The 22,529-nt window shown below is 46.6% G+C and overlaps 1 protein-coding gene across 17 annotated transcripts in view; it reads right to left on the bottom strand.

The window, feature by feature from the left end:
- The window catches only part of POU2F1 (POU class 2 homeobox 1), a 693,535-nt gene that overhangs the window by 379,050 nt on the left and 291,956 nt on the right, over positions 1–22,529 (bottom strand). The gene's annotated exons all lie outside the window — the stretch shown is intronic.

The following is a 22,529-nucleotide window of genomic DNA, read 5'->3' as shown; positions in this document are numbered from 1 at the left end:
AGTAAATCTTGAGCAATATAAATTTTCAAACTAAGTCTAAGAACTGGTCTCGGGCAGCTATGACTATTTGGATGAAGGAATGTCTCCTTGTACTGAGTCAGAGATGCCATTCCTGATAAAAGTAGCATATTTAATATTAGTTCTGCGCAACTGCTTGTCAACAAAGATTCAATGCCACGTGTCTTTTTCGATTTTTCATAGAAGGAACAGAACAGAATACAAAATAAATCTGACTGATTTCCACTTCAGAACCAAATCGTCTCCCAGACAATCTCACTTCTTCCATATCTGGCAGAGGTACTTAAACCATTTATTGCCCTTTCTAAGAGCATGGATCCCCCTGTGGAGACGTAAGAGCCAGAAAATCTGCTCTAGCACTCATGAGCCCAGAGTGCTTCACATCAGGGAGTCCACTAGAGTGTTGTCATTTACAGGCTAGGAATACGACTGCAACTAGACCCGTGCACAATGGGCCATAGTTTCAGCCTCCAGGTCAAATGGAAGAGAATTGCAATTTTAATGCTCCAAATGTTACTGTATACAAAAAAAGCTTTCATTAAGTTAGGATGAAAAGTTATATAATAAAAAAATGTTTTTAGTTTTCAATTCAAGTTTGCATTTCATGAAGATACAAAGTCCATATTCCCCTTTTCACTGTCATGTATTGTAGGCCTCAAACCCACCTGTTCACTCCCCTTGCCTTCACAGCATGACGAAGGAGTTACTAGAAGTGTATTCATTTGATTGGTAAAATGGTACATGCCGCCAAATATCCAGATTTAGGGTACCAACAAGAAAGCAGTAATTGGCTATTCGGCACAAGGCAGTGAGTGTTAGAAAAAAATAGATTTATCAAAGTTGTTACAGGAGAATGACTAGATGTAGGAAAGTGGCTCTATAAATATTGGACCAAAGTAAGGTACAGTTTGAATAGAGTCCCCAGAGGTTTGGCAGAGCTTAAAGTTAGATATAACCTTACTCTGTAAAGAGGTAGCTTGGTCGAGCAATAAGGCCGTATCAGAGGACAGTGTAATGCATTTGTTGTACACACCCAGTCAGCAAATGATCTCACACACTCAAGAATTGAACTCTAGGCCGATTGTTTTATATCAAAAGATATAGTTGTTTTATTTTAGAACCAACAAGGTTATCAAAATATACTTTCTCAGAATTAATTACTTTAAATACTTTTCAAAAAGGCAATAGACTCTTTGATTATAATAGTTACAGTTTGTTGCAATAGGCAACACAATTTCAAACACAATGCAACATTGAGCTCAATGGGATTTTTCAGCTAAATGCAATTAGTTACTTTGTAGATTACTTTATCAACCACAGGACTGGATTCTAGATTCACCCCCGGGACATGAGCTGTAACTAGTTAAGTAAAAGCGTTTTGTTACAGCAGTAATTTTTAGGGACTATTATTGTATTTTAAAAGTTAACACTTGGAAACTTTTTAGTTGAAATTACCAATGTTATCCTATGGAACGAAATTCAATTTGCAGGTAAAGTATGTTCACGTTACTTTTGTAATCCAGTGCTGGACTCCTAGGTTCAGCACTGAGGCCTCTATCTAAAACAGGCAGGTAATTAGGTTTTAATCGTTGGCACGATTTTTAGAGAATATTTATAAGTTTAAAATATCGACACAGAAACTTTTTCAGCAAAATGCAGGCAATGATATCCCATGGAAGGAAATTCAAGTTACTGTTAAGTACGGTTAGAATTTCTATTCAGGGTCAGTACTGGGCTCAAAGATGTAGCCCTGAGGTCTCTTCTGATAACAGGCGAGTAAATCGGAATTCGGATGATTTTGGATGAATATTTTAAAGTTCCAAAAATCGACACAAAATAATTTCCAAGTGAAACCAGTTAATGTTAGCCTATGGAAGAAAAGTGAGTTTTCGGCTTTTAGGAAAAACTCGACTGGCAGAGTTAAGGTTCTGGGCATAGACTCGGGGGTCTTCCAGGGTCAGAAAGGTACAGTTGGTACACCCTCAGCGGCACAGGGGCAGCCGGGTGCAGAGGTCGTTAGGCCCAATGTTATCCAATGAGAGGCAGTGGGCCTTCGGTTGGTGGCTGCTGGCTAGCAGGCCACGCGGCTGTGGGAGCTGGGCTCCTGGTCACTTGCTCAGGGCAAATGGGGAAGTATGATAGGGCAGAGGTTGCACTGCCAGGGGCACTCGGGTAGCTGGGTGCAGGGTGCTTTTAAGCCATTGCATGTTATTCAATGGAGATCTTGAAAAGGGAACAAATGCTGCAGGCTCGGGACGGAGGATCTTCAAGAGCGACCAACACTTTGAGGGGTACGTTGGGATCTTGGAGGGTAGGTATGTACCCTGGAGTTGGGCACAAGGGGCGCCGGGTGCAGGGGTGTCTTTTGGCGTCTGGAAATCTTACCCTCTGCTGGTCACGGTTGGGGGGGATCCCAGGTTCTGAGGGTGCAGGCGTTGTCTGGATCGCAGAGGAGCGTCCTTGGGCACTGGATTCCAGGTCAGAATCGCCGGGGGGACGTCCTCAGGGTCTTTGTCCACTCTGGCACAGGCCAGGCTCGCAGGGTGCAGAGTGGGCTGGATTTGCGGTTCCTGGCTGGCACCAGGGGTATTGTTGTTTAAGCAGAACCACTGCTCATGGGAGTCCCAGTCTCTAAGAGTGTCAAGGCAGGGAGGTCCTCTGGGTTTCTCGAGGTTGCTGTCCGCAGGAGACGCCGGGATTTAGCAGGAGCAGGTTCAAGGATCAACAGGCCTGTAGGGCTGGGGCCAAGTCAGTTGGTGTCGTCATCTTGTTAGCAGCTGCACTGCAGGTCTTTTTCTTCTTGGTTTTCAATCTTGTTTCGAAATCGGGATCTGAGGAAGGAAGGTTCAGGGAGCCCCTAAATACTAACTTTTGGGGCGTTACAGGTAGAGTGAGGGCAGGGACCAATAGGTCCCTGTCCTGGGGTGGGTAAACCCCCTAACCTGCTCCTCTCCTGGGGAAGGGGGCAGGAGCCTAGCTGTGAGTGGGTAGGGCTCCCCATCCTCAAGATGGCGGTAGCCTGGAGTCGTGCTTCACCTCGCCTCGAGGGGTGGAGTTGGCATAGGCTGGCACGCCCCCTTTCCTGACTTAGGGTTTCCGGTCAGTCTTCCCGCCAGAGTGGGGGTCAGAACTGGTGGGGGCCAGTTGCTGAGTACAACAAGTGGTCTGGAGAAGCTCACTAAGGCGGCATGCCTTTAGAAGTTCCCCCTGCCCATCCTGGGGGAGGAGACCTAGTACCTCGCCCAGGATGTGCATTGGTGCAGGCCCAGGAGAGCAGGGGGCTCTCCACACAGGGGTCCAGCAACATGTCTGCTGTGTGGCAGCCTAGGCAGTCTCTCAGACAAGACGTGGATTGTAGGTTAGGTTTCAGGGGGCATCTCCAAGATGCCCTCTGTAGTGCATTTTACATTAAATCCCACACTGGCATCAGTGTGGGTTTAATGTGCTGAAGAGTTTGATATCAAACTTGTCAGCCTTCAGTGTAGCCATTATGGTGCTGTGGAGGTCGTAATGACAACCTCCCAGCACCATATACTCTTAATGGCAGCATTGCACTTAGTGCCCAGGAATCGCCTTTGGTATTGTAGGGACACAGGGCTCATGCACCTGTGCCCACACCACTGGCATAGGGCACCCAGGTAGAGGGGTGACTGATGTATGCCAGGGCAATGGGTTAGTGGGCATGGCACACAGGGATGTGTGCCATATCGACTCTTTGTTTAGTTCTGCACCAGGACACTGCAAAGGCAGTGTGTGGGTGTCAGGGTACAGGGCCCCTAACGGTGGCACAATAAGTGCTGCAGCCCTTAGAGGTCGACTCTGGTCACAATACCCGGGTTACCTAGGGTACAATTTACCAAGGGCTGATGTGGCCAGAAATGCCAATTGGGTTTTACCTTCAATACAGTTTTAGGGAAGGAACACAGGCCCTGGGCGCCTGATTGGCAGTCAAAGCACATCAGCAATTCAGCAAAAAGTGGGTGCATGCCCTGCAAGAACGATGGCACTTTCTCACACTAGACAATCTGATAAAGAGAAAAAAAAACTGACAGAGGCAAAATCCATTGTACGGATGGCAGGAACAATTGAAGGAAGGTACCAAGGAAAGATCTCTGGGGTAATATAGGAATTTAAAACTAGAACCAGAGCTCCCATCATCTGCACGTTATTTAGGGCCCGATTTATTAGTGAAGCATAATAATAAAATAAAAATTGGTGACCCTTATTATATTCAGTCAATATTCAGCACCCATCAGGACCAGGTTATTGCAGGATCACTGGTGATTTTGTTTCACAAGTTTATGTGGCTTCTTTGTACACTTCTTCAGTCAACCGCATCCCTGACAAAGTTACTATGCTCTAAAGGAGTGACTTATCATGGTCCCCCTACGAACTAAGGAATAACAAACCCACCTCCACGCAGCAAGACGTTTGAATTTATTAAGTCTACTACCCTAGCCATTGAACGCTAACTTGGACGTCGTTTTATGCTCTATACCAATAGGATCAAGTGACCAAGATTATAAGGATCGCGTCCCTTTGAAAACTTTTTATTTGGACTCATATTGCTTGCGTGACTCTAGAGTTCTTTCAAATCTACACTGGGAAACAAGACTCGTGTTTTATCAACACCACTGCGTAGTTCCCTTTGCCTTGAAAAAGTCTCCAAGAGACGAAACACGTGTCGACAGTACAAGCTGGAAATACCTTTAATGTATATGAAATAAAGAATTTGAAGTCTAACATCTGGTCTGGATCCGTATTTTGAAAGTCCACTTCCTGCAAATGAACTCTAACTTCAAAACTTGTGAATATCAATAATAATCATTTGGAATACTACATAATTTTGAGAGTGCTTGATAGACCTGTTTTTCTCTTTGGTTCTTAATATTAGCAATTTTTGCTAGTTTGACACCCCTGGTGGTGGGTGTATAACAGGACAACAGTGCACCTCATACAAATAATTGTATACAATTTACATTACACGTATACGTGCTTTGAGAACTGTATTACCCGTATGTGCGGACGTTTTCTCTGTTAGAGAAACACTACCACCACATATCCTTATCGCATCCCTGACAAAGTGTTCAGTGCGATATAAAAACTCTAAAAAATACAAATATTCAAACACTTCCACCATAAAATAATCTGCCACTTCACAAGTCACCACAAATGTAACACTTTTCCTATGCACACGCTAATATCATTGACATAGTGTCAGATTGTACATTTCATGCCTTTGTCATAATCATGTAATAAAGATACACAGCGAGATCAATTTTTCATCAATGCTTTTCCAATAGTAAGTCGTTGGTGTTCTGTTCTTTTTATTTATTTACATGATTATGACAAAGGCATGAAATGTACAATCGGACACGAATGCCAATGATATTAGCGTGTGCATATGTAAAGTGTTACTATTGAACAGTGGATCGTATAGACGGTCCAGTGGGATTGTTCAGGGTGCGTATTTCCCTCACTTTTTTGCACCGCATAAAACGTGGATAAAAGGTTACGCATACTCAGGAGGCGCCAAGACCACACTTACGCAAAACCACCCCACCTTTTGTTTTTACAAGTCACCACAAATGCCAAAAGCCTCTTCAATGTGCATCTCAGTGTCTGGGAGTGGTTTGTTAATACATCAATGTCACTACATCAAGCCCTATTGCCTAGCAACTACCTCAATCTATTTGATAGAACTTACCTTTTACTCTGTAATAGAAGATGATGTTTTGTAGGCGATTAAGTAGTGAGGCAATGTAGTGGGTGTGGACCTTCACTAATTATATTTTAAAGAGATTATCCAGGGAAAAAAACGTACTATCAGCAGATATCCCCATCTGATATTCATTTCAGGCACCCTGTCCCAAAGTTTTGATGAGCCTTTTCAGCCTTATGTGATTTTTGGGATCTTTACCAATTTTAGTACTGTCCTCGGTGCAAGACTCTGAACATCCAGCTTCATGTGTTTCTTATTATTACTATTCCTCTTAGTTGGGCCACCCAGCACCGCTCCACATTTCTCTTGGTGGAGTTAAGAGCGTTAACATTGCTATTTGTAGTTCTTGCAGTATCATTAGAAAATGACCATTCTCTGCAATAACTCAGAAAAATTCAGAAGCATTACGATCAACACAAATAAGTAATGTCATGAGTGCAGGTCCATCTCAACAGCATTCGATCTTCAACCCAATATCAGCGTCCTGTACTTATTGGTGTTTTCATTCATCTTGAACCACAGGGATAAAACTGTAAGTGTAACCACTGTGCTGTTGGACAGCTAAATGTGGGTGCTTTATTTTTAAGTGAGCACCAACAGGATGGGAGAAGCTGCCAGCTATTACCAGATCCTAGCGGTCACCTATTGTCAACCTGTGAGTACAGCTCCACTGAGTAGAATAATCAACAAGCACTGGCGTTGCCAATAGGTCTCGCAGTAGGAAAGTTGGAGCTATTACAATTGCAAATAACAATGCCTTTTATTTTTGTTTTCATTTTAAAAACATAAAGGGCTTTGTCATTTACAAAACCAATAGCTCCAACTTTCCTACTGCGAGACCTATTGTGCACTGCACAGTGTGGGTGAAAGTGGCACTGCGTGTGGGTGAGTGGCGTTGCGTGGGTGTGAGTGGCGTTGCGTGGGTGTGAGTGGTGTTGCGTGGGTGTGAGTGGTGTTGCGTGGGTGTGAGTGGTGTTGCGTGGGTGTGAGTGGTGTTGCGTGGGTGTGAGTGGTGTTGCGTGGGTGTGAGTGGTGTTGCGTGGGTGTGAGTGGTGTTGCGTGGGTGTGAGTGGTGTTGCGTGGGTGTGAGTGGTGTTGCGTGGGTGTGAGTGGTGTTGCGTGGGTGTGAGTGGTGTTGCGTGGGTGTGAGTGGTGTTGCGTGGGTGTGAGTGGTGTTGCGTGGGTGTGAGTGGTGTTGCGTGGGTGTGAGTGGTGTTGCGTGGGTGGGTGTGAGTGGCGTTGCGTGGGTGGGTGAGCGGCGTTGCGTGGGTGGGTGAGCGGCGTTGCGTGGGTGGGTGAGCGGCGTTGCGTGGGTGGGTGAGCGGCGTTGCGTGGGTGGGTGAGCGGCGTTGCGTGGGTGGGTGAGCGGCGTTGCGTGGGTGGGTGAGCGGCGTTGCGTGGGTGGGTGAGCGGCGTTGCGTGGGTGGGTGAGCGGCGTTGCGTGGGTGGGTGAGCGGCGTTGCGTGGGTGGGTGAGCGGCGTTGCGTGGGTGGGTGAGCGGCGTTGCGTGGGTGGGTGAGCGGCGTTGCGTGGGTGGGTGAGCGGCGTTGCGTGGGTGGTGTGAGCGGCGTTGCGTGGGTGGTGTGAGCGGCGTTGCGTGGGTGTGAGTGGCGTTGCGTGGGTGTGAGTGGCGTTGCGTGGGTGTGAGTGGCGTTGCGTGGGTGTGAGTGGCGTTGCGTGGGTGTGAGTGGCGTTGCGTGGGTGTGAGTGGCGTTGCGTGGGTGTGAGTGGCGTTGCGTGGGTGTGAGTGGCGTTGCGTGGGTGTGAGTGGCGTTGCGTGGGTGTGAGTGGCGTTGCGTGGGTGTGAGTGGCGTTGCGTGGGTGTGAGTGGCGTTGCGTGGGTGTGAGTGGCGTTGCGTGGGTGTGAGTGGCGTTGCGTGGGTGGCGTTGCGTGGGTGTGAGTGGCGTTGCGTGGGTGTGAGTGGCGTTGCGTGGGTGTGAGTGGCGTTGCGTGGGTGTGAGTGGCGTTGCGTGGGTGTGAGCGGCGTTGCGTGGGTGGGTGAGCGGCGTTGCGTGGGTGGGTGAGCGGCGTTGCGTGGGTGGGTGAGCGGCGTTGCGTGGGTGGGTGAGCGGCGTTGCGTGCGTGGGTGAGTGGCGTTGCGTGGGTGAGTGGCGTTGCGTGGGTGAGTGGCGTTGCGTGGGTGAGTGGCGTTGCGTGGGTGAGTGGCGTTGCGTGGGTGAGTGGCGTTGCGTGGGTGAGTGGCGTTGCGTGGGTGAGTGGCGTTGCGTGGGTGAGTGGCGTTGCGTGGGTGAGTGGCGTTGCGTGGGTGAGTGGCGTTGCGTGGGTGAGTGGCGTTGCGTGGATGAGTGGCGTTGCGTGGATGAGTGGCGTTGCGTGGATGAGTGGCGTTGCGTGGATGAGTGGCGTTGCGTGGATGAGTGGCGTTGCGTGGATGAGTGGCGTTGCGTGGATGAGTGGCGTTGCGTGGATGAGTGGCGTTGCGTGGATGAGTGGCGTTGCGTGGATGAGTGGCGTTGCGTGGATGAGTGGCGTTGCGTGGATGAGTGGCGTTGCGTGGATGAGTGGCGTTGCGTGGATGAGTGGCGTTGCGTGGATGAGTGGCGTTGCGTGGATGAGTGGCGTTGCGTGGATGAGTGGCGTTACGTGGATGAGTGGCGTTGCGTGGATGAGTGGCGTTGCGTGGATCAGTGGCGTTGCGTGGATCAGTGGCGTTGCGTGGATCAGTGGCGTTGCGTGGATCAGTGGCGTTGCGTGGATCAGTGGCGTTGCGTGGATCAGTGGCGTTGCGTGGATCAGTGGCGTTGCGTGGATCAGTGGCGTTGCGTGGATCAGTGGCGCTGCGTGGATCAGTGGCGCTGCGTGGATGAGTGGCGTTGCGTGGATGAGTGGCGTTGCGTGGATGAGTGGCGTTGCGTGGATGAGTGGCGTTGCGTGGATGAGTGGCGTTGCGTGGGTGAGTGGGGTTGCATGGGTGAGTGGGGTTGCGTGGGTGAGTTGTGTTGCTTGGGTGAGTGGTGTTGCTTGGGTGAGTGGCGTTGCGTGGATGAGTGGCGTTGCGTGGATGAGTGGCGTTGCGTGGATGAGTGGGGTTGCGTGGATGAGTGGGGTTGCGTGGATGAGTGGGGTTGCGTGGATGAGTGGGGTTGCGTGGATGAGTGGGGTTGCGTGGATGAGTGGGGTTGCATGGATGAGTTGCGTTGCGTGTGTGAGTGGTGTTGCTTGGGTGAGTGGCGTTGCGTGGGTGAGTGTGGTGTTGCGTGGAAGATAGTGGGCTTGCGTGGGTGTGAGTGGCGTTGCGTGTCTGTAAGTGTTGCTGTGTGGGTGAAAGTGGCACAGAGCCTTTGATGTGGCCTGGCGCAGGAGAAATGCTGCTGCTGCTAATTAAATATAAAAAGTGTTTAGGGACTCACGGCTGCCGAGAGTAACAAGGCAGTGCTGGGAGGGGGGCTGCGCACCAACTGAAGTGCTCTGGTTGCACGGCCTGCGGCCGGCCGTGTGAAGTGATAAGTCTTTGAAGTACACAGGCATGCTGTGACGGAGGTGTGAGAGGTCTGGCAGGGAACAGATGGCCTGGCTGTGAAGCAGGGGGCGGGGCAGCGCTGGGGAAGCCTGTGGGAGGGTGATTGATGCCTTTGATGTGGGGAGGGAGGAGAGCCTTTTGCGAGCCTGCAGGAGAAATGCTGCCGATGCGCGTGCATGTTTAATCACGTGATTCACGTGAACTTAAAGAAAACCGCGGCTGAAAGCCTGTGGTTTGAAGAGGATTTTGGCCACTTGAATTCTCGTTCCCTCAATGAGCTTGCGCGCATTGTAGGTCACGAGACCTAAAAACTGATTAGAGCTCAACAGACCTAGTAAACAGGTCTGAGGGCGTAGGTAACACAGGCACCTTGCCTCAACCCCATCAAGCAGGCATGCACAACTTTTTTCAGTAAAATGAACCCGGTTTCTCTTGCAATCAGCATTTATCTGATCCAAAACTCACAACCCGTAAGCTTTTTGATACTTTTCACTCCCTATTCTCTGCTTTCATTTTGTGTATTTAAACTATGAACCTCATGCCAATGACAATCTAAAGCAGTGTTATATTCCCGAGTTAGGCCCCTGTAGCGAAACAGCTTATTTCTTACATTGTCCTCACAAATAACATTTTCAGCTGTGACCTTTTGCACATATTTGCGTGCATGACAATCTTAGATTAGTTTCCCTGAAACTAAAATTGTTTACACATCTAGCTTCGCACAACATTATCATACTGCCCTGAACATTGTGTACAAGGTCTTGCAGTCCACGATGTACAAATGCCACATCACTATCTTCAACGGGGCGACAGGGCTATCTACATACCTATAACATCACAAATCTATACATACATTGCAAGCGTGCTTTCTAATATAAAAGATGAGCATCCAGACAGATTGGTAGAGGAGGCAGTCCCCTGACACCAAAGGTCCTTGCATGCGGAGAAATCACCATAAAGCTGTCTGACATCTCGTGAGAGGTGACCAGCTTGTGACCAAGACGGGGTCCTTCACTTTATACCATCAGGTAATGGGGTTGGATCGCCCTTGGGGGGATTCTTGGGATACACAGAGTAGGTTTCGCATCATAGGAGCACGCCCAATTACTGCCTTCTTTTTCATGCCTGCATATATACATTGTTTCAGCGCCATGATAGAACTCTACATACTATTTACACTTTTGGGGCTTGTAATCAAGTGTATCTGCTTCCGTCTCCTAATCATTGTAGCACACATATTTTATGCAAGAATGACATTAATTCAATATATAATATTGGAAATGTACCACTGCGTATTCTCTGTATATTTATCTGAAAATAAGTAAGCACAAGTGACTGAGCAGAAAGTTCTGTACTGTTTCCACGATCCCTGAGGGGCCAGGGTTGTCATGTCCAGTAGTTTCCAGAAACCATTCGCTCGCTGGTAGGTTAGGGGGGCTTTCGGTGGCCCTGTGAGCTAGCTGGTCTATAGGCCAACATATCCTGCGGGGGTGTCCGGAATCAGTCTTGACACCAAACCCCTGATTTATGTTGACCGAACAATGCGCAGATCCTACAGATTAGTAGGAACTACACGACAGCAGCATGTCTCTTGTGCCTTCTGCCTGAGCAACAGTTACCCAGTGCACAGCTACGCGGTGTCTGCTAGTATTGGACTAAGATCCCAAGAGACCCATCTAACATTCTTGCTGAGAAGTGAGGGAGTAAGGTACTCTGTTCAACCCGCCTGCCATCAAGCATGCTGTATGTTTAACATCAAACGAAACAACAGTACTTTCAAGGTGGGAACAAATCATCATCCAAACTGCCCCTCCCCCCCACACCTTCCAAAAAAAATCCTATTTGAAAAGGAAGACCAGTCTCTAGTTCTCTACAGAACTTGTAAAACCAATGCATGAGCTTTGCCAGCGATAAAACATTTGGTATTGGGACTATTCATAAGGGTCCAATCCTCTATTATCCTCTAAGGCAAAATAATTGCGTTCTAATCTAAAGGTGTCAAAGAAAGCTTACTTTTCCTCCACGTTGTAGAATGCACATAATCTGCCTATAAAACTTTATTCTATCATGAAACAGCTTCCATATCCTATTATAATGCAAAATGGCAACTTTGTCTCCTCCAAATTATGCAAGGCTATCTAAATTCTTAGGAGAAGGTTTGCGTTGAAGGCCCTCATAAGGCATTTTCCATTGATTCCCTCGTCCCTTTACATAAAATTTACAAAATTACGGCATCCTTCCTCTAGAAGCACCACATCTCACTGAAATAAATACCCTCTCACACTAGCTCCTCCAGGTCACCACTAGATGTTATCCCTTCAAAATATAAGCAGAAACTTGCAGGTGTACCACAAAGTTCAGCAATTTCTCCAGATCAAAAACTCTTCTGAGTACGGCCTAGTTCCTCAGGCCTGGAAAAAAAGCAGTTCTAAAAGCTTTAGTTAAAAAGAAATTGAAACAAAACCACCTTGTACTCTGACCCTTATAACTCAAGATCCATTTCCCTTGTATCCTAGCAGCCAAAACCACTGCAGAAGTAAAACTTCCTTATCTTGGGTAACCCTTTTTCTGGCGGATACTCCTCTAACTGCAGATTCTTTGTGCACAGCTAGGTGTCATGCGCAACCCCATGCTGGCATAGTTTCATCCCAGAAGTGACAGAGGGAGTGGAGCTGCATGTAAGTGCAAAACATGCTAGCAAACATCAGTTTCTTGCTTAACTTTCTGCGTACTCGGATGCCAAGTACACAACAATTTTTAATATCAGTGTGCAGATCCCTAAACTGGGACCTTTTTACATGGTCAAAAGAGACCACTCCACAGAAAGGGGAGACAGGAGGACAGTGATGAAGCTGCGGGAAAGAGTGTTACAGAAGGTAACTAACTTGTTATTCTTATGGATACTTTTAACCGTAGATTCCTCACTTTTAGAATAGAAATCAAAGCAATGCTACCCAAGATGGAGGGTTTGCGGAGTGGGCTCAGAAAAAAAATGTCTTGCGTGGCTGAGGGAGCGAGATGGCCTTCCTGTCGGACTTAGCTGTCAAGGCAGTAGTGCTTTGTGAAGTGTACACGGACATCCACATCGTGGCCTTGCAGATTTCCTAGAAAGGTGCTCTAGGTGCCAACACAGTTGTGGCAGCCTTAGCGGAATGGGCTATACGAAGGCTGCTTTTGGTCACTGCATAGCAGATATTGATGTATAGAACTATCCACCTCTAGAGTCCTGTTCTGTTTCGCCTTTACCCTAGGAAATCTCACAAAGAGCTGGTCAAGCACTCAATGGTCATAACTTACAGTAAGAAGGATAGCCAGGAACGCAAAACCTGTTTGTTTGAGGAAAAAGATAGTATATGGCTACTGTAGAAAGAGAGCCTGGAGCAGATGTTATCTCAATGAGGAGGACAGCTTGAACAGAGTCAAGGAGCTGCTGTACATTTGCTCGAAGAGGATGCACTTGATGAGTGTCTAGCCCAAATTAAATCCCACTAGGACACCACAAACTGTTTGGGAGGGAATGTGTGTTAATCCTTTCATAAATCGCATCACAACAGGCAATTTAAACAAGGATGGTAGGTCCAGCAAACGCAAAATTCAGCAAAAACAACAAATGAACTTTTCATAGTGCCCACTGCAAGACCTTCTTGGGCCAAAGACCACAAAAATAATACAATACCCACCTGTTTGGCCCGTAAGAAGTCTGTGATGCAGACTCCATACCAGAACACAAATTTGTTCCAGAGCCCAATGTAAATCGAATTTGAAGAGGGATGCCTGGCAGCAAGGATAACTTGCAAACCTATGGCGATAGAGAGAACGCAGTCAACTGCTGCCACTCCATCTCCATACAAGGAGGTACAGATTGTGCAGAGTCTGGTGCAGAACCTGGTCCTGCTGCTGCAACCCTGTTCTGACCTTCAGAACTCGTGGTAGAAGAGGCAGAAAGGCGTACCGGAGTCCTTTGCTCTATTGTAGCCAAAAAACGTCTTGCAGATAGCCTTTTTGGAAACTCCAGCATACAAAAGTATGTTATCGCCATTCGAGACCCACCAGGTGCTGCCAGCTGAGCTTGTCCACGCTGATGCTTAAAGGTTCTCCGGACATTTCGCGATCGGAGAGATACTCAGATGCTCAAGCCAATTCCAGAGACAAAGAGTCTATGGCACAAAACACAGCACCTCACTGAGCTCTGCTTGTTACAGTACCACATACGGGTGGTATTGTCCAAGAGAACCTATAGCAGTCCCCCCACACTCCCCTAATGGACAGAAGGAAGGCCTTCAACTGCAAATGATTGGCATGCAACCCCACCAGGTTGGTGTGGAGTCATATTTTTGCCGTAGACTATAGAGTGCTCTGATCACAACTTCTCACAGATGAACACCCCACCCTAGCAACAGTGCATCCTTCACCACTGTCAGCTCTTTGTTGGATGGGGGGGGGGGGGGTCTTCTGCTGGTTCAACTGTAATTGAGCAGCCACTATTCCTGATCTGTTGCAGTCGCTTGAAACCTGGATGGAATGAGACAAAGTTCCATGGTGCTGGGCCACAAACTTCAGATTCCACAACAGAGGCCACATAAGCCACCTAGCATAGTACACAAGCAGGATGCAGGAAGAAAAGCCTCTGAACCACTCTCTCTGAGATACAGGACCGCGGCAGAAATACTGTGATCATAGCCTGAATGTCCTGGACTAGGTGTGACTGAGGAAAGACCCTTAACTGCACCGCATCCAATACAACTCCTATGAAAGGAAGTCAGGTGCGACTTCGGCACATTGATTGTGAACCCCAACATGTAGGAGTTCGACGTGATCTGAAGGTGGTCCCTGAATGACTGAGGCGTGTTGCCCTTCAACAGCAAGTTGCCTAAGGAGGAGTAATCTGGAATCACTAACCTTTAAAAATGGGTGGTAACCACTGCCATCACTTTTGTGAAAACCTGAAGGGCGCTGGTGAGGCTGAAGAGGAGCACGGCAAATTGAAAAATCTCTTTGCCTACCCTGCACCATCTGTGGAACTGCAGGACTGGTTTATGAAACTAAGCGCCCTTTGGTCTAACAATCTTCATGTATACCAATTAATGATGTCGGAATTTTTTTTAAACGAACTCAGCATGTCTTAAATAAATTGAAATGACAAACGATGCAATGATAAAAATACTGCAGAGTGGAGGTAGAAGCAAGCATGGAAGGCAAGCCCTTTATGGTAATTAGAACTAGTTATGCAGCATTTAAATTCTGCATTGATTTGCATATTTGCCACCACCTGTTCTGGGGATTGTAGCACGGGCTAATTAACATAAAGTTCTTATTAATTCTGCCAGTCATTCAAAGATAATTACAGCGCGGGACAGTAAACATTCTGCTCTGGAGATACAGCATGTTTGCCAACATCCCTCTCAGGGATGAGGATTTACCATGGCAACCAATGCAATTTTCAGCCAAGTCTCCTAGAAAGGGAAGTTACTGTAGCTTTGTCATGAATCTAATGCGTCTCAATCCTTTTTCCGTCTCAAAAAGCCTTGTGTATAGGGCATGCGAGAGTCACGGGGTACGTGGAATGCACAACTGTGCTCCATCACGGACTAAACAATTCAACAAAATGAACCCTTTCTGCCCACAATGTCACACAAGAAAAACAAGCATTTACAATGCAATAGGTCTCGCATTATTAAAGTTTGAGCTATTGGCATTGTAAATGACAATGTCTTTTATTCATTTGTTTTTAAAATCTGCAATCGGTGCATAAACATGCACTTTGAATGTATAGTCCATGCTTACACTGAGCAAGGCTGGCAGTAAAAGAGACTGCCAGCCTTGCTTCTCATAAGCATAGACTATAAGTACAAAGTGCTTGTTTATGCACCGATGCAAACAAATAAAAGGCATTGTCATTTACAATGCCAATAGCTTAAACTTTAATAATGCGAGACCTATTGCATTAACAGTGAACCGTAAAAAGAGGGTGAAGAGGTACTAAACCATGTAAAGTCCTATTAAGGAGACCTCTGAGATGCTAGTGGGGCTGGGGAGAGTCCGCAACAAGTCAGGCAAAAGAGAAGAAAGTCAGACCTTTGGAAAAAATAACTCACAGCGGATTTTCAAAATGGTGCCACTCTGGCAAGAGGTTTCACAGAAGGACATGAAAATAAAGACATTTATAAACGGAAGGAACTTATTAAGAAGCATAAAGCCTTTAAAATAAAAAGTCTTGCCAGGGTGTATCTAAAAAGGGGACTTCTTGGGACGGAGGCAGAGTGAGAGGCACTATTCGCAGACTCGAGTGTGCTTATCCTGTTTGCCTGGCCTGGCCTTGGAGATAACTTCCTGTGCTGAAGTGCACTTACGCCGCTGCGGCAAGTGCCTCTTGAATGGTAACAGCTGGATGACAGCGGATTGCCTGCCTCACCGCGCTGGACTTTGGACAACCTGCATGTTAATGGCCGGGTGGCTGGCTTAGCAAAGCGCCTTGAGGTCGCAGGGCCCTTGCAACAGCGCGCCGCAAGCGTTCGAGAGCCCTGTCTGTGCAGGAGTGTGCATAATACTGCAAGCACCGTTGGCTGACTTGTAATCTCTCTTTTTTTACAACTGAGGAGAGACATCTCTCAGCCAGGCGGAGGATGTCACGTCCACAGCATTACAGATTAACCACCCATATGGTAGGTTTATCTAGAGGGGGCATCTCTCGAAATTGCAGCCTGCAGCACTACACGGATAAATTGCACCCAATCAACGCACAGGTTGATGTCACGCCGATCCAGCGAGAAACGTGCCAAGAGAAAATTCTGTCGGCTAATGCACCTGCTGCGAGTAACCAGAACGCCTCCAGTTGAAATCTTGCCACAAAAAAACTATGCTTCGGGCTGGTGGTGACCCCGATATTTACATTTCTGTGATACCACGAGTCAGCTTCCTTCCTAAAAGTGAGGTAAACAAGGTCTTCCAAGATGCAGTCAATCAACCCCACCTCCCCTGTGTAGTTTATAAACCTACTTTACAGCAGCATGCAAAGGGCTACGTTTATAAACTGCATGCAAGGGGCTGTGTCTGTGTGTGTGTGTGTATGTGGGGGGTTGTTAACCTTACTTATGGAACGCTGTAAAAACAAGTGTCACAGATGGTTTGTCGAAATGACACGCAGTGTGCGTGTCACTGATGAGGTAATGTTTTCCGGAATGACACCTTGTGTGCGTCACTAATGGTTTGCCAAAATGACACGCAGTGTGCGTGTCACTGATGAGTAATTCAGCTTTGTTAGTACTTACATTTATTTAACGGAAGAGTTCCGATGTGCTTCCTGTATGTTGCTAGGTTACCGGTTTTACAAAATGGAGTTACGTTTCTTGACCCCCTGCGTGACCTTGCACCGGTGTCTACGTGCTTGACGTCGTCAATTGTGACGATGTGCTGTAAATTGCGTCCATTCAATAACGTAGAGCATTCGAAATCACCGCCGCAGCCCTGCTCCGTGAAAACCGGAAGTCAGGCACTTTTGGCCGAGACGGGGGCGGGGCCTGCAATCCAGCAGGAAGTTCCGCCCGCCGCCGCCGAGGAAGCAGTGAAGCCGGCCGACTCCGACCAGCGCTGAAGAGGAGACACGGAACACGCCGAAAGAGCCCGGTGAGTGGGAGGGGAGGGGGGGCCAGGGCTAATGTGAAGGCCTGTGTGTGTATGCATGTGTGCGTGCGTGTTTGTGTGTGTGTGCATGTGTGTGCGCATGCGTGACTGTGTGATTGAGAGAATGCGAGGCAGGGGATAGTGTGCCTGCGTGTGCATGCGCGCGCCTGTGTGTGTGTGCGTGCGTGCATGCAGAGGGGTGGGGGCTGCCTGTGTCTGTGTGTGAGCGAGGGCTTGCGCCTGTGTGTGTGCGTGCGTGCATGCAGAGGGGTGGGGGCTGCCTGTGTCTGTGTGAGAGCCAGGGCTTGCACCGCGCATGCGCAGCTATCAGACGCGCGCTCCCGAGGTGAAATCTGACAATGGGAAAGCGCGCGTCTGATAGCTGTCCGCTCTCCTAAATACGGGCAGCATAAGTTGTCGAGCTGATGCATTCATGCTTCGCATGAATGCCACATCAGCTCGACCTAAAAAACGACCATGCATTAATCCAGACCTACGACGAAATCTTTAGGATGGGAAACCTTCGCAAAGCACCTAGCTTTAATTGAAAAGAGGCAGGCGATTTTTTAATTCAACTAAAGCATCGCATGGTAGCACACTGCCATTTTCAGACAACACATTTTCCACTGAAATTGCCACAGACATAGTTCTACTAATAAAACTATATTGTACTTAAATTTGTCGAAATCTGGTTTAAGCGAACAATAATCATGTGTATATCGTGTCTTAATTTGTTTTGATCCTATCAAAAATGTGTTTCTATCACATTGCACAAATTAGAAAAAATAAGCTTTATTTTTGCTTTCCCAATTGCTAAATGTTTACAGTACATTTACAGGTATTTACATTTTGTGTGTTACAAAAAAATTACATCTTTCAGCTTTTCCTTTCACACTTCCTATAGCCCAGCACGATTGACACATAATTTACTACTTTCTCAGACTATTTGTCAGAAGACATAGCCTGACATTTGACCTCTGGCTTTGAAGCGTAGCCAATGTGACAAGATGAATACAGAATTTAGAGGTATCTATTTATTAATTGGACTTTCATGACCCACACCAAATATATATGCTCACGTCCCGATCCACCGCTTGGGAAATACTACAATTACTCTACAAACATATCCTCTAACACAGAATCTTTAAAGTCCCTGTCCTGTCGTAATAGAGAATTTCACGGCCAGTTCTAGATTAGTTTCCTCAAAAGTCTGCGTCACTGCGGAATGCACCTCAGTTCTAGTATTTTAAGTAGGAGGAGGCATATGGTGCTTACTGCTGCATGAACAGGGCCATAGACCTAAATGAAATTCCACAACTATGATTATTTAGATCTGGCCTTAGTGACCCAACACTGCATTCAAACTATACCAAGCCTAGATTTATTTGTGAAGGCAACCAGAATGCCAATGCCACTTACAGCAGTGATATCCACGTCACTTCGCTTTCTTCTGTTTCTCAAAAAATAGTTAGGGGCTACTTAGGTGTTTGTCACTACTAAGTAGCATCTAATAGTGTCCGCGGGTTACAAGTCAGTTGTCAACTATACTCTATTTTAACAGTGAGGCCTTCTTCCAATAATACTCACATGGAAACACATTTAAAATGCATGTACCCTTCAAATGTAAACATTACTGTTGTTTCAAGTACATAAGATACATCGCACAAGAACATAATACACAATTCCAGCTTCATTTGCACAAGTCCTTTGTTGTGTATTATGAAAGAAGGATGCTAAATTAGACGGACCACTTTTCCTTTCGACCCCCATGAGAATAGGGTTTCATATTGTGCGTGCATTCCCTACAACCCATTTCTAGTCTAAGGACAAAAACTGAGTTTTGAATCCTACCGATATTAACTTTAATAAAATGAGTCTTCATTAATTAAATCAAAATGCTTTGCTGTCACAATGCTACAGACCATTCTTCAAAAGGAAAACATTTGTGTCTTTTAAGACGTCTTAAACCCTGCAAAATGTCGACTTCACACGTTACTACGTTAAGTGAGCAAGAGAATCCTATTTGTTAAGTATGGAATACAGTGCCGAAGTTGGCAACAGATGCATCAACATGCATGGTTTAAATGAAGAAACAATCCTGCATTGCTGCAAGCGTTAAGATTGTTCGTAGCCATCAGGATGATGAAGGGGAGCCGCTTACGGTTGAACAATGGTACGGATGCAAGCTTCAGCCTGGTACCAGGCCACGTGGAATGGGATGGTGTGGACTGAAAGATGAGGGCGGGAAAACAATCCTTACCTGTACATTTAAGGACTGAGCAGCCGCCTGTAAACTTGTTCCAGCGAGCTGCACCTACAACATAGTGCAAAGAATGGGAGTGAGCATTTGTTGCACACCTAATTAGCAGTGAAAGATTAGACAGCTGCCAAATCAGTCACTGGAAGCTTGGCATAGCCCAGACGGGGTGAAACTATTCTGGTGCTGCAGAAGGCATGGCACAAAGACAGACTGAAAGCAAAGTGGCTTTGCAGCACTCGAGATAAAGGGTTACGACTGGATTAGTACATTTTAAGTGGTGCTTTATTGATTACATAACAATAGTTCTCATTACTAGAGCCACAATAGAAATTAGGGAGATTTTCAGGCAGCCAACCAGTCTCTCTGCTTGACTTCTCAAATTAAAGAAGCATTGAGAAAGCCATTATTTGTGGCCTTGGAAAGCCTGCAATTTCATTTCTTTGTAAAAAGGTGGCATGCATGTGTTTGCAAAAAAAGTAGAGTAAAAAAAGACTCATCACAACACTACAAAAAATTAAACCAGAAGTGAAAGCAGAGATAACCCCACCAGCCTTGGAAGTGAAGTGACTAGTTTTAGGTGAATGTGCACAAGTAAAATGTCGCTCACAGTGAAGAACTTATGACTGGAGTGGGCTGATCTATTTTCCCTTGCTGTGTGCCATGGAGGGCGGAAGAAATATGTGAATAACAATGGAAGAGAGTAATGGTTGCAGAGGACTGATTGAAAGACACTGTATATATATATACATATATTTTATTATGTTTAGTATTGAAAATGTGGCGACTGACATACTAAAGTAGCCCCCAGGCAGACTTAGCAAAATGCAGCCCTTTTAGGAACCACGGTACACCTACACATTACTAATCGTATGGAAAATTGACATCAACAGAGAGGAATGGTCTTCTGAAAATGACTGCGTGAACTAGAATATCGAGAAGTCTGAGTTCTCTTGAAAGACCGGTTTGCCTGCTGAGTGACCCAGGTCAGCGATGTCGTGGGATTCCATCTAACAGGTGGTCAGTGGAATGTCCTGATGACCTTGTGGTGTTAGTGGCTTAGGTAAAATAAACCAATTTCAAGTGCTGACAGAGGCTGTTTTTAATCTAGCTCTAAGGCAAGAGTGCAAATCAGCCTTGGAAGGTGTTGGGTCCTGCGGTATCTTGTGGAGCGCAAGCAGTGCTGCTGGAGCCAGATATTTATGAGACTGTGTGTCCGCAAAGGTATAGTGGCTTCTTTAGTGCAGTTTAGTAAGAGTGGCGCCAGGTACATGCCCATTTTTGCCTGGTAAGCACATGAAGCTGGTTCAAGGGTTTAGGGTGAAAACTAGGGTAATATTACATAGCAGCTTAGGGGGATTTTGTTGGCCACATGCAATTCTACAGGTGTGTGGCGAGTGTTAGAGATAAGAATATGGTGCACAAAGAGTTCCGGAAAAGTTGTGGTAAGCTAGAAATTAGGACTTTAACCAAAGCTTTGAACAGTGCGACAAAGTAAAAACCGTGATGCAGACCACTCAAAAATATGCTTTTTCAATAGATCAGGAGCCACATGAGGATGAGCACTAGTCTCTAGAGTAATGCAATTAAAGTGCCCTCGCCATGCACTACTAAGCACCCCACATATAGCATCAGTCATGACATCTTCTAGGACATAATTGAAAATATAACTGCAACATTTGCAGCGAATTTACTGTTGGGAAAATTGTGCATGGTGGAGGCCCAAGTTATAGTACCTTATGGCATGAGTTGTAGTTACTTGAGATAACTAGAACTGCTGAATTTCTATGGTTTTGTGTGTGTCAAATCTGAACTTAACACAGACACACACACACATATACACACACACACAATAAAGTAATACCCACTGGCGGTTGTTAGTGGAGTTACACGGTCAGGTCTCCATTTCCATAGGAAATGTCTTGTTTGTTTTCCTAATAACTTTGGCGCTGTTCGACAAATCTCAGCAAAACTTTCCAAAAACATTTGTCTGTTTTGCATACTTTGAGCATGGAACATTTCTGGGTGATCCGTTAAGCCAGGGCTGAGAGGGGAGGGGGGTGGGGACATGCCTTGCACCTTGCTCCTCCCCCGCGGAAGCGAGCAAAAAACAGCTGCTCACACTGGGCGGGGACAATGCCGGCTCCCGCATTGTGGAGAGAGCCAGCTAAGGCCGTAGGGGCCCTGGGGATCCCCCGGAATCCCCAACCTGTGGTTTGGTGGATGTCCCGGGAAGGCACCAGGGCACCCACCTAAAAGAAAGACAGGCCCCAAAGGATGAGGTCCCGGGGGAAACAAAGGGCTAGGGGAAGTGGCTTTGTGGCACCGCCTAGGTTTTGGAAGGAGTTAGACCCTGGGGGATAGGGTCTCCGGGGCATATTAAGGCTCAGGGAGGGAGCCTGCAAGCACCATCCCCTTTAAGTTAATTGCGGCCTCAGACAATGGGGTCTCTGGAGTCACTATTGACTGAGGAAGTGGGGCTGTGCGCCCCTTTACCCTTAATTTAAACAAACGTCCAGGGGATGGATTCCCAAGGGCCTCAAGTGACTTGGGGAGTAGGGCGCCGTATGTCCCCTCTCTTTAAAAAAAAAACCACAAAATCAAAAAGGGCCAGGAGAACAGGGTCCCCGGGGCCGTAAGTGGGTTGGGGAGGGTAGCTGTGCCAATGTGTCAGATGCAGAGCCTGGCTACAGGTGAGGCCCTGCATGCTGACAATTCCACACTGTACATGGCAGATGGACATGTGAGGCATGGGTTTGGCTGACCGAAGGGCTTGGCTCCAGGCCAGGCTGTACGTGGCTGAGGGTTTGCTTTACATACAATATATTACATTAAAAAAAAAAATCATTGGGGAAAAAACGGTAAAGTTATGGGTAGGTGAAAATGTCAACGACAAAGTAACGTGTTAAACTAAAAAAAAAAAAGAAATTTGAAATTCAGCTCTTTTAGTTCAAGAACTATAACTCATGCCCTAAGGTAACTAACTTGCCCACATATTAAATCACTGCAATATTCGAAATGACATTGATAAGAGACAGCACGGCGTGGGTTAGTGAACTTAGGGCAAGAGTAAATATATATATATATATATAGATGTTCTCCTTTTGACTACTCAACAGAACCTACATTTGCATTGTGCCACTTTTTACTAGCAACCTCCAAGTTATACACAATTCAAGCCCTTGCAAGCTTACAGTGTTGCGTAAATTAAACAAAACAATTGTACAGAATCCTGAGTAGTTCCCAGTCTATAGGTGGAGAGCTGTTCCTTTATGTGGAGTATATCTACAACATCACTGCTACTCTAAATATGCTCACCTCAAATGTCTGTTTTCTAGCACATTGTTTAACTGCTGGATACAAACAAAGCGGTTCACTCTCCACTCCGAGCTAGAAAAATGAAAAAACATTTGCTTTTTTATTTCTTAAA

This window comes from Lissotriton vulgaris, chromosome 8, assembly GCF_964263255.1.
Source record: "Lissotriton vulgaris chromosome 8, aLisVul1.2, whole genome shotgun sequence".
In the NCBI taxonomy this organism is placed as follows: Eukaryota; Metazoa; Chordata; class Amphibia; order Caudata; family Salamandridae; genus Lissotriton; species Lissotriton vulgaris.
Note: the sequence above shows the minus strand (reverse complement) of the source record. Positions and strands in the feature narration are given on the sequence as shown.